Here is a 13,340-nt window from a genome sequence, read left to right as displayed (position 1 = left end):
TAGTGCCTAGACACACACACACACACACACACACACACACACTCTCTTTCTGGGCTGCAGTACCCCTACCCTATCTCTCCTCCGAACCACGTGAACCCCAGGCTGACACCAACCTCCTGATAAATCTCCAAACTCGCTCAGCAAAGCATTACAGAGGAGGCTCTCCTCAGTCACAGGGCGAGTCCCACCAAGAGTAAATAACTCTGAGTCCCATCTTCGGCACCGCTTGATCCAGAAGCCCTTCTCCACCTTACCCAGGCACAGCCTGTTAGGCATTTGTGTCAAAAAAGTGTGACTGGACGAGAGGACTTCGAAGACAATTCCAACTCAATAACTAATTTTTTTTAATAAAAAAAAAAAAAACACAGAAACATGTTTAGTTTTTCGTAGTTATTATTTTTTTTGCAGAGAATGAGATGTCCATTAAACAATGACTGATACTAACCCCAAAAGTACTTGTCGTTCCTGAAAAGTGCGTCTTCACGTGCCTGTAATTGCATGTGACTTTGACTTGGAAATAACCGTGTCATCCCCATTGTCTTTTCCTGCTAGAGAGAAAGCTGCAGGGAAGTTGTTCTCAGTCTTGAGGAGTGGAGACTCTAAAGGAAAGAGCATGTCTTGATACTGCAGGATTGAATTAGATTGTTTTGATTATAATGTTACTTAAATATGTATAAAAATAAAATAAGGCTAAACTCCTTCTGTTTATAACCATTATACAACTATAAAACCAAACATCTTTACAAATTAAATACAAACGAAATAGCAAAACCATTACATTCAAATGAACAGCATTAATTTAATGTGGCCAATAATGTTTTTTTTAAACCTAAACTCTCGCACAAATCATGAATATGGTGGTGGAGGCATCATGGCAGGTTATTCTGAGTCAGTTTGCTACCCCCACAGGCCAAGGACTGGCTCAGTTCACCCACCGCTTTCTCGGGTCAATTCCTCTCGTTCTTTTGTGCGGCCCTGTCCAGCACCCTCTGGCCTGTGCACCCCACAGATGCATCGTTTATGCATGAAGCTCAGTCGCTTCTGTCATCAGTGAGACAGCAAACGTGGCTTTTCTTGATGTCTTCCTCTTTATAAAATTAAATGCAGATAGTGAAATGAAATGCCTATAAGATGACCTAGGACATGCATACATTAACTTTAAAAAAGGTGCAAATGAAAACACAGAACTCGAAACTCCTGTCCTAAGCCTGGTGGTGCCGTTAGTCGGGCACTGGGTGGGTGCTGGCGGCCCTCTTAGAAGGCTTCGAATTCACGGAACTGCTCTGTCTGAATACCCAGGGCACTGTGGATCTGGCTGGCTGCAGGGCTGCTGGGAGGATTGTGGTGTGAAGACCCTGTAGAGGGCCCCTCTCTTTCTCAGGAAATTAGTCAGTAAACTTCAAACACAAAACAAAACAAAAAACCTCGCAACTCCTGAGAGAATATCTTCTGTATGGAGAATACGCACAATAAAGCAGCGCCTATTGACTGAGTGGATTCACCCTCTTGCGGTTGGTACCAGTGACCTGTGGTCGAAGCTCTGAGATGCCGTGGAGTGTAGGCAGTTGGCAGTGGGAGACGTAACCGGTGTCTGTTCTGGGGTCATTTTTTTTTTTTTAATTAAAAAAATTGTATTTACTTAGAAGCATTCAGAATGTTAACAAAACAGCTGCAACTTTTTTTTTTTTTTTTTGCAATTGCAAAGTGGTATTCAGTTAACAGAACAACAATTATTTCGTATAAGCTACATCAGAGACTACTGAAGATGAAAAAACTACCATTCCCTTGGGAACCAGCAGTTAGCATAATGGCTATGTCGCTGGATTCCCACATGTTCGACCGCGGTTCGCGTCCCGGACCCGGTGGCTTAAAACTCACGCCAGGCACGTGTGCGTGTGTGCCCAAGATCCCGAGAGGAGAATGGAGGAGAAGGGATTGCGGCGTAACCATCACCCCTGGGGGATGATTTCTTGCTTTCTGTCTCTATGTCTCTGTCTGTCTGGCGAGCGCACGTGCCCTATAGCGAAAACCTCTCAAAAAAAAAAAGAACCTGCTTTAAATTACCCCCAGAGTGGCCCAGGCAAGGTTAGTGGCTATTGAAAATACCACCAGGACAGGACAGGGCTAGCTAAAGACACATTCGGTAGTGTGTTAACTATACAAAAAAAGTCACTGTACAGTTTAAAACCAAATCTTACACAGCCTTACATTTCAATTGTTTTTCTTTAAAAGGAGTGAGTTGTGTATGGGGGATTAAATGCTTTATAGACAAGGAAAAAAAAACTGCACTAGAGGGGACCAGTAGGTGGCATGGTGGTAAAGGTGCTGGACACTCCCACATGGCTGACCATGGTTCAAGTCCTGGACCTGTTGGCTTGCTTTCTCACTTTCTCACTTTCTCACTTTCTCTCTCTCTCTCTGTGTCTGTCTCTCTCTAGTCAAAATAAATGAATGAATAAATAAAATAAATCTTTTTTTTAAAAAAAAACTGCACTAGAACCAATTTATTCATCATCTTCATCTTCACCCTCTTCATCTTCCTCTTCTTCCTCATCTTCTTCATCTTCCTTGTCTTCCTCCTCCTCCTTTTTCTTGCTCTTTTCAGCCTTGACAACTCCCTTTTTTTGCTGCATCAGGCTTTCCTTTAGCTCAATATGCAACAATATCCTTTTCGTCTTTTTCCTTCAGCTTAGCAGCTTTTTTCCGTAAGACTGTTTATCATATACAGAAAGAAAGAAATATTTTCACGCCTGTTGAATGTTACTGACTCACGAAGTGCTTTCTGACCGTTTGCTGTTGTCACTGTTCCTACTGCGTATTAGCGTTCTTGCTTTTTCACGTTGGATTGATGCCGGAGAGAAGCAGACCTTCCTGTGCTTTATGGGCACAGTAAGGCCTAAGTGCAGTAATGTTGGGTACTTACGTTTATATCCTCCTTATAATGGGGGACCTCAGAGGGGTTGTAAATGTTCACCAGTCCTCTGTTTCTTTGGCAAGAGGGCACTTCCTGTTCGAGCGCTGGCTCTCAGAGGGCCAGACCGCCTTCGAGTTGGCTGCCGTGACCTCTCCACTCCTGTCCCTCCCCACTGTGGAAGGCTCTGCTAGGTGCCAGCCCTCTGTATTTCCCCAACTTCCTTAAGAGGCTAACCAGGTGCCTATCGAAAACTCCCATTTCCTAGGCTCCCTTGCAGTAGGGGGTGGCCACGTGGTCTAGCTCTAAGTTAGAACCCATCTGTAGACAGACGTCCTGCAAAGCTAGTTTTCCCTGAGTGAAATGGGGCTGGCACAGCTTTGGCCCTCTGCCACCGCCCCTCCTCTCCACCTGAGACTTGGGCTGGTGCTCAAGGCAAGGCTTGCCTCACACCCTGCAGGGGAAGGAGGAGGCCGCCCTGTCTGCTGAGCAGCTGCTGCAGACCTGGAATTCACCCTGGGCTCCCTGTGACCTGGTGTTCCTATTGCCATTTTTAGAATTTTGTCTTTGTCTTTGATTTTTAGCAATTTGGCTATGTTATGCTTTGGAGAGGATCTTCTTCTATTTTATCTATTTGTGTCTTTTGTATCTCCCAGATTTGGATGTCCACATGCATCTCTAAATTTGGAACGTTTTCAGCTAATACACTATGAAAGATGTTTTCTGTGCATCTACCTGTCTCTCCACCTTCTGGAATACTATTATGTGGGTATTCAGCTATTTAATGGAGTCTAGGATTTCCCATATATGGTCTTCATGTTTAATGGTTATTTTCCTCTTCTTTCAGGTGCTTAGACTAACTCAGAAGTTTTGTCTTCAAGGTTAGAGATTTTTTCTACTGCATGGTCTATTTTTTTTTTTTTTTAACAAGCCCCCAGTTGACTCTGAAACAATGGATCCATCTACCCTTTGGAAAGCATTCTCTTGGGCTAATGAAAGAAAATTGAACTCCAATATGGAGCTTATTAAAGTCCTCTAATAGCAAAGCTATGAAATAATTTATAATTGCCATTCGATACAGTTTTATCTGGCACTCATGGTGCCCACTGTTCACCTGGATTAAATAATCCTTTCATTTATCAAGTTATCTTGTGTCTGCAATACTGCTGCACTGTCTGATGGTCAGTGTTGCTTGATACCAAGAAGTTCCCTTTCATTGAGCTACATGATTCCATTTAGAAAGTTTTGTGTGCTTTGAAGTCTAACAAAGAAATGATGAAGTGTTGGTCAGCAATGCCTTTTATTTACATGAGGACAGCATATACCATTTCTATTTTTACATGCGGATCCCAGAATTCGTAGTTAAGAACTCCACGGAAGGACAGCACTCGTGGACAGTTGCTGTCACCATGCAATCATTTGCCACCAAGAGTGCATTGTCTTCAAATATAATCGAAATAAAATAGGAACTGTGCTGCTATAAATCTAAATAGCAGGAAAATAGCAGGCTAGACTCCCCCTGCTTCCTGAGGACACTTTAATGGAAACATAAATACCGTAATCAGATGCTTTTTGCGTGCATTTTACCACTAAAGAGAAAAATGCCGATTTTAAAAAAAGGACCTTGATGAACTTGTTTTTCCCCCCATTAAAACCGGAATCCAGTTGTGACAGAAGGAAGCCTGGCAGACACAGAACAAAACTAATGTTCTTAGATGCAGGCGGTTATTATATATATGTTCCTTTGAATGTTGGTCATGTAACAGAGTCGTATTTGCTACTCAGAGTCAAATACCATTTTACTTACATGTAGTTAGTAGAACTTATCTCTGTTTTTTTGGAAACACCAGAGAGTAATTCTCCGAGGTAGCACACCCATCGGACGTGTACAAGTTGGTGCCCCTGCTGTTCCCGTGCCCCGTCTGGCCTGGGCCCAGCCTTCGCACCTTGGCTAAGTTTCTGTTTCTGGCTATGGCTAACTCTGCCTCCGTCACTGGGCAGATGTTCCAAGCCTGGGTGCTCTTCAGCACGCTCTCAGCTCCAGACCTGCAGTCCATCCACATCTGCACTGGGGCCGCTCCCCTCTCCTCCCTGGCGGAGGGTCAGCCTTCCCTTTCCACCAGCCCTGTGAACAGCCCGGCTCATCCCGGCCCCAGCCCTGTGACATACCTGTGCCCCAGAGTGTCTGCTCTCAGCCCCTGGCCCCAGCCCGTGCCTCTCCACCTGCATATAAACATGCTAACATTGTGCCTTTTTATTTTTACAATCCTTTTTCAGCTATTTTCCTCTTCACTTCTAATTCAGATGTTACCAACTTTTAATTTTCCCAAAGACGGGATCTTTAGCCATTTGGTGTCATGGAGCCAACTATGACCCAAGCTTTATTCACCAGCCTGGGAATGGAGGCATGGGCTCTGAACTCACAAATGAACTCTCCTGTCTTGGACTGGGGAGTTTTAGCTAGAGCAGATGGGGTGATGAGGGGCCCCGGTAGGGTATTGGAAGGAATACTCAAAAGCTTTTCCTGCAAAAGGTGGGGACTTACTCAATTTCCAAAACCCATCTTGTTCTCCTTGTAAGGACATGTCCAGTTGGTATCCCCTATGGCTGTAAACTGTGGTAGGGCTGACACTTAGCATGTGAGTGACATTACGATGAGGTCATCATGGGGTCCTCTTGGATCCTACCGTAGAGGGAGAGCAGTATCCACAGGCAGCTTCCTGTTACTTGGAGGGGCTGCGGCCTGGTCTAGCATGGTCTTTGCAGCGGTGGTGCACACTTCTTGAAAAATTAATCTGGAGTTGACATGGGTGCCCCCCACATCTCGGTTCCTACATGTTGTAGGAACAATAGCGCTCCCCCAAGCTGTCCAGGCCCTGCTCTTAGCGTCTGTGAATGTGCACTCTCACTGGGCAAAAAGGACATTCCAAATCTGCTTATGTTCAGAAAGGTAAGGTGGTGAGATGTTTCTGTGCCCAATGCCCTCCTAAGTGTCTTTATAAGGGGAAGAGGGAGACAGGAGGGTCAGAGTTAGAGAGGGACTGGAAGGTGCTGGGCCTGCTGGCTTGAAGACAGAACCAGAACCAGGGATGCAGAAGGGATTCTGGAAGCTAGAAAAGACAAAGAATGGATTCTCCCAAGAATCTACAGAAGGAATGCAGCCCAGTGGATCCCATGTCCGACCTCTGACTTCCCAAACTAGAATGCAATACGTTGTGTTGTCTGAGGGCCCAAGATGGTGGTGATTTGTCACAGCAAGCAAGGCGTGTTGGTTTCTGAACGACCCCTACCCCTGAGATCTTGACTCAGTAAATGCTCGGCCCTTTCCATCAGGACCCACTTGGTGGCATTCCCGAAACCCTGTTCTCTTTGTTTCTGGAGTACAGCTTTCTTCTGCCTCCGTCTTTTCTGATTGGTCTTTAACCAGCTCTTCAGAGGTTTCTTCTACTTTCTCCTTCAATTTTTGATTCTTAGGGAAACAGCTGCAGACCATAGCTATGTGGTTAAAGTTAAGGTTCAAACTTCCACAAGTATTAGTAATGCTCAATTTGCACTGGCCCAGCCCCCTCTTTGGGATCTCCAGATGACTTTACAAGCCCTGAGCTCCTGTCGCACCACCAGCTGGGAACCTCAGGGGCCCACACCCAACCTACCCAAGACTGAGCTCATCCCTGATTGTCGTAACCCTCCACTGGTTCCAACAGCCTCCTCTAAGTGAAGGCTATCAGGCCTCACTGAAGCCCAAACCCACCAACCCAGCTCCCTGCCCTCCTTTCTCTTTCTTTTCTTTCTGTTTTGTTTCATTTTGTTTCTCTTTTCCTTTCCTGCTTTCCTCACTCCATCTTTTCCTTATTTTCCCTTTCCTTTCTCCCTTTCTTTTCCTTTCTCTTCCTCTCTCTTTCTTTTTAATTTGCCAGAAGGCATGTGTACTCGCTAGAGAGAGGGAGAGGAAAAGAGAGTACCCTCATAGGAAGTGTCACACTGTGGTCCCCTCTCCTCCATCTCTCCCTCCTTTTGAGATTTTGGGCACACATGTACATGTACCCAGCATGTTTTCCAGGCTGCCTGCTCTGAGATTCAGGCTGCACAGTCAACCATGTAGGAGCCAGCTACCTTAACCACCATGCCACTGGCTGGCCTAGAACCTCTCTTCTGAAACTCCCCTGACCCCCATAACAGCGAGAAAGTCTGTTTTCCATTCCGAATAGTTCCAATCTCTCTCTCTCCCCGTAGCACTCCACGTGGATGCTGGCGTTATTCCCCTCATTTCTGCCTCTGTTCCTGGAATTTTCTATCTAAAAGTGTGACCGTGACATTCCCTCGCTTCAGATTATCCTGGGTTTATTGTCTCCAAGGTACAACCTAAGCCCCAGCATGGTGGTTATGGGCTCCTAAGACTTCCCATTTCAGGATCATCCCCAGTTACGCCGGGCTGTGTCGTATTGGTTCACGTTCTACTCCCTGTTAGAGGTTCGGTCTGAAAGTTTCATCTAATACATGAGTGAATTCAGTGGCTCTTGGAAGTTGTAAGTTCTGCAAATGTTATATTTTGGTGAGTGAAAACAAGCAATCACCATTCATTAAGCTCTTCTCATATCGTTAGAGATGCAGCAATTAAATTAAAGGCTGAGGTGACATAAACACGCCAACAAATGAAATCTTGAAAGTAATGAAGCCATAAATAAGGTCACGGCTAATTTTAAAGACTTCTTGTTTAATTCCTTTTGTTGATTAACATTGCCCGAAACCACAATTTGTTTGGAGAAGTAACATGTAATGGGGACTATTTATTTATATATTTATTTCAGCCTTAGAGAAAGTTCAGATATTCTGTAGGAATATGGGGCTAAACATATAAACATAGTTATCGGGCAAATCGTCCTCCAGCAGAGGGTATTCGTGGTTGTAATGTCTTTTCTTTCGCAGGGAAACTGAACTTGTAGGACTTTTACCGCATGGCCCAAATCTCCTTGAGCTGCTTGGTATTTAGTTGGGATTTGGCCTCCTAACAGATGCTCCGATGCTGCTTTCCGGCAGCATTGGCCCCAGTAACTCATCTTTTCATTTCGCCTTACCTGTCCGGTTCTTCTGTCCCGTGGACAGTCCGAAGCCCTGGCTTCAAGTACCAACGCCATCGGTATTTAGCAATCTTAGGCTGGTGAGATTTTCCTTCCTGCTCCTGCATAAGGATGGAATATCAATCAACTATTAATATAAATTCATGAGGATTTATGTGGAGTCCTGTTGTGAGACACATTTTCAACTTCTTGGGAGACTTTATCGAGCCCTGAATCCACAATCCATTTCTAAATTAACTTCCCACATGTTCTAGAGCTTTACTTTGGGCACCCTAAGACCTCCAAGTGGAAAACTGTGATTATTTTCTTTCTCCTTTTTCTTCATTGTTTTTTTCCTTCTGTTTTCTTTCTCCATTGGTTGATTTTGTACATTATAACTAAAGCAGAAGCAGTAGTTGATTTAAACAGATACTTGTTTTCTTTTCTAATCAGGAAGTAATTAAGATATCTGTAGTTTCTTCTACTCAAATAAATATATATCTAAAAATGTCAAATTTAGAACTTTCTGTGTTAGTGTGGAGGAGACAATAATAGACAATTTATATATTCCGTGGACATCTAGTAATTATTTGAATATGCAGCTGAGATCATATAAAATGAACTCAAAGGGTTGAATGAATGAATATATATATTAGTGTATACAGTGGCCTTCCACGCCCCCAGACTCAGCCAACTGCGCCTGCAGGTTATTGACGCGCACTTTGTACGTAGACCTATGATGGTTTTGTCTGTACTGAACATATGGATTTCTTTGTCATTATTCCCTAACCCGCGCAGTCTAACAAATATTTACATAGCATTTACATTGCATTGAGTATTAGAAGTAATCGACAGTGATTTAAAGCATATGGGAGGATTGTGTTTGTTACATGCAAATACTGTGTCATTTTATACAAGGGGCCTCTGTGGTGGGTCCTGGGACCAGTCCCCCAAGGGTACTGAGGGACAACTGTTGATACGTTTTCCTGAAATGCACAAATATTTTTAAACAGAATTTTCATATCAGTTTATGTCTTTCATTATTACTGGGTCATTGGCAAAGTCATGACTCATTTTTGCATAGAAAAATCCATCATGACTTTCCCAACCCCATAGACTACCTAGGGATATAGTGTTGAATCTTTAGACATACAGAGATATAAAAATACTGGTTCCCCAAACCAAATACTTTAGGACTCGATCATTGTCTCCAAGGTGATTTCTTTGAGTGGGGGAAGAAGGGATGGCTCTATCCGTTACTGTTTTTACAAACTATAAATTTAAGTAAATATGGGGCAAGAAACTGGCCTTAGCATGAGCATACCCTTCACTACTCTTGTTTAACTGAACTTCCTCTTACCTGCGAGGTGGCGCTTACCTTAACAGGGGCTCGAACCTGCCTGAGGATGGAGCTAGCCGGAGTGAAGGGCCACTGAGCCCGGCTCATAGCGCAGGCTATGGACTTCCCAGCTGACATGAGTACAGTCATTCCTCTGTTTCCAACCAGCTCTGCATCTGTGGATTCAACCAACCACAGGCCAAAACTTGAGAGGCAAAAGAAACCCAACAATAAGAAAGAGCAGTACACCAATTAAAAACTAGTATGAATTGCAGTAAAACAATACACTATGTCAACCATTTACAAGCACTTACCTTGTGGTAGGTCTTCGAAGGAAACTAGAGATGAACGGAGCCATGTTCTATGAGAGACGTGAGTATCTAACGATTTTAGTATCACAGACACTGAGGGACGTGTCCCAAGTTCATGATTCCAGAGGCCTTCCTGGCTGTGTACCAGCTCAGACTACAACTTTGGGACTTGGAATTGACTGATCATGTCCATCTCAGTAGTCTGGGACTTGAACAGTGGTTGGCCATGTGGAGTCCAGTGTCCCTAACCATCATGCCACCTGCTGGCCCCTCTTATTTATTTATTTATTTTTTATTTTTTGAGAGAGATTGTTTGCTATAGTGAGCACATACTTGCCAGAGACAAAAAGAAATAGAGGGAAAGTGAGAAATCACCCCCCTGGGGGGGGGGAGATGACCATGACTCAGTCTCTTCATTCTCCTTTCAGGATTTTGGGCACATATGCACATGTACCCAGTGTGAGTTTCATGCCACCAGGTCCAGGACTCAAACTGTGGTCAGCCATGTGGAAGTCCAGTGCCTTCACTATCCCACCTGCTGGCCCTTGTTTTAAGTCTTTATTTTTTTTTGCTATGGGGTATGTGTATTCACCAGACAGAGAGAGAGACAGAGAGAGAGAGAGAAGCAGAGGAGAGAGAAATCACCTCCCAGAGAGGATAGCCACACTGCAGTCCCTTTCTCCTCCCTTCTCCCATTCTCCCTTTGGATCTGGATACATACACATACATGCCCAGCATGATTTTCAAGCTGCCGAGTCCTGGACTTGCAGTGTAGTTGGCCAGGTGAGACCCAGCAGCTTAACCTTCATGCCACCTTTGGGCCCCTGAACCTTTCTTTTTAAAACTCTTCCACATATTGTTTTAAATTCTAATTTAGAAATAAATCTCTAATTTGCTTAAATTTTGTTTGGTTGACATTCATTTGTTGATCCTAACCCCATTGGAATAGAAAATGATTCTTCTAAATTTCTGTCAACATTTCTAATATTTCATTATACTGTTTATTTGTATAATAATATAATAGAAAGATAAGGGGATCAGCAGTTGGTGTAATGGCTATATCACTGAACTTCCATGTAGTCAACTATGGTTCGAGTCCCGGACCTGGTGGCTTAAACTCCCGCCAGGAGCGTGGGCATGCATGCCCAAGATCCCAAGAGGAGAATGGAGGAGAAGGGATTGCAGCATGGCCATCCCCCCTGGGGGGTGATTTCTCGCTTTCTGTCTGTCTCTCTCTGTCTTTCTGGTGAGCGTATGCGCCCTATAGCGAAAACCTCTAAAAAAATAAATAAATGATAGAAAAAAAAATTTAAATAGCAAGATAAGTTCCTTTGTAGCTCTTTAAAATCGTACATAGTTTTTAAAATAATTATAAATCATCTCTAAGAAAAATACTTATATAGTTTCATACTGACTTCTTGTAATTCTGGAGTTGAGAGAACTTTTTAAAAATAAAAGTGTATCATTGTTGGGGCTGGCAGGTGGCATGGTGGTTAAGGGTGCTGGATTTCCACATGGCCAACCGTGGTTAGAGTCCCAGACCTGGCAGCTTGTTTTTTTCATTCTCTCTCTCTGTCCTTCCCTGGTCACATTAAAATAAATAGGTAAAGTCAAATAAAATAATTATTTCCAAAAAAAGTATAGCATTGTCTTCCAGGAAGAAAATATGCTTTAAAGAAGGAAACATTGAAGCCAGCCCCATAGTGCAGTGGTTAGGTGGTGTGCAGTGGGAGCCAGATCCCACACGACTGCGGTTTGAATCCTGGGCCTGCCCTGGTGACCTGGTACATGTCGGGTGTGTGTGCATGCATGCCCCAAATCCTGACAGGAAGAAAGAATGGAGGAAAAGAGATTGTGATGTGATCATGCCCCACCGAGGGGTGCTTCCTGTCTTTCTCTGGAGAGTACCTGTGCTCTCTGGCTGTAAAAATACAAAAATAAAATTTTAACTTAAAAAAAAAAGAAAAAAATTGCTACTTTACACCTGATTATGATGACCCAAAGACAATTTCCTCCAAAAAGAAAGCTGCAGAACTTCCAAATAATGGCCGTCTCCCAATGCCTCCTCCCTCGTCTGTGCCCGAGACATTTTAAGTAATTCGATGTCGGGTACGAAGTTCGTGACGCAGTGGCTCCTTGGTCTGGCAGGTTCTCTGCTGTCTTGGACCTGCATCAGGCCCTTAGACAGAGGCACAGTGAAGCAGAATTTGAACTGTGAGTTTGTTTTCCTTCAATGTTGCCTAAAATTCTTACAGAAGGCTGGGTGAGGGGCTGAGCAGGTGCAGGTGGATTCGGAGTGCTGGGGGACACAGGTACCAGTTGAGCAAGTTAAGGACTGCACATTTCCAAGGGTACAATAAGCTAACTAGTCGTTGTGGATTTGGACACTTAGGTGAGTGTTCAGACAAATGTCTTGAGATAGAAGAGTTATCCCTCCACTTCCCAAGGTTGCCATGTGACCTGGGGCAGAAAGGAGGGAGGCCTAGAACAATGACTTAGCCCCTGGATCATCAGAATTTGGGGGGGGGGGGCGGGTAGATGTTACAAACTTTTAGCCTAACTTTAGAAAAACTACCTGCTTTATAATAGACACTAAAGCTGATAAACAGGAGAACGAAGGATATATTTCTTGTTGTTATTCTTCCATTCCCTTCTTTTCTTTAGTCTATCTGTTTGAACTCTGAAATGCCCAGTGTCTTAAACTCTGAACAAGCCCAAATTCCTGTACACGCTCATCTCTCTGCAATCGCTTCAGGAAGCCTCTGGGACTCTCTATTTCCCTCCCAGTTACTCGGAGCTGACAGTGAGCCCCGAACTGTCGCAGGTACCTGGCACAGCAATGCACAGGACCCTGCCCCGGCGTCGGGTGACCGACCGCTCACTGCATGCCGGCGTAGAGTGCTGTGAATGCAGCAGGGTGCTGAGGGACCAGCAGGTGGCGTGGATTCCCCACATGGCCAGCCACAGTTTCAGTTCCGGATCCTGCAGCTTGAAAACCATGCTGGGCACGTGTGTGCGTGCCCAAATTCCCTAGAGGACACTGGAGGAGATGGGGCTGAGGCATGGCTATACCCCTGCGGGGTGATTTCTCACTTTCCCTCTGTCTCTCCTATTATATGAGCACACGCTCTATGGCAAAAGCCTAAAAGCAACAACGGTAGAAAAACGGGAGGCCGAGAAGAGGGCTGCTGGGGAGGACGGGCTTCTCAGAGGTGTCTGAGCTGCGTCCTGAGTGAGTAAGAGCCGTTACACAGGGATGTTCTTTAGAAGGTTCACAGAGCATGCGTGTGGTGGGAAACCTCTGCACGGATTTCAGAAAGCTTCGTACCAAAGAAACTCATACTTCCATTCTGTTTTTCCACGGACTCTCTGAAGTGCCCTTGAGTCTGTACAAACGTATACAGGGTGTGTGTGTGTGTGTGTGTGTACGCGCGCGCGTTGCCACACATGTGTGTACATGTATGTATTTGGAAACCTAGCCAGTGTCTGGCTGACAGGACACCTACTTAAGGTGCCAGGTTTATACACTCCTGGTAAATACGAGATCTAGGGGACACCTTGCTGTGAGCCATTCTAGACAGCCCCTGCCCCCAAGCTGCTGGCAGAACGGCCGCTGAGTGGTCTGATCCCTAGGAAAGATTTATGTTGTCATCTCGGGGCTCCCAGCCTCCAGGGCTCATGGTGTCCTGAGCCCCCAGGGAGTTGGAGCCTGGGGCGGGGGG

At 44.8% G+C, this 13,340-nt stretch overlaps 1 protein-coding gene across 19 annotated transcripts in view; it reads left to right on the top strand.

Annotated features, from left to right (window-relative positions):
- Window positions 1-13,340, top strand: part of PARD3 (par-3 family cell polarity regulator) — a 611,947-nt gene that overhangs the window by 438,042 nt on the left and 160,565 nt on the right. The window lies entirely within an intron of this gene.

The sequence above is a fragment of the Tupaia chinensis genome, unplaced genomic scaffold (genome assembly GCF_000334495.1).
Source record: "Tupaia chinensis unplaced genomic scaffold, TupChi_1.0 Scaffold000578_2, whole genome shotgun sequence".
Taxonomy (NCBI): domain Eukaryota; kingdom Metazoa; phylum Chordata; class Mammalia; order Scandentia; family Tupaiidae; genus Tupaia; species Tupaia belangeri.
The sequence above is the reverse complement of the archived record's forward strand: the minus strand, read 5'-3'. Positions and strand labels throughout refer to the sequence as shown.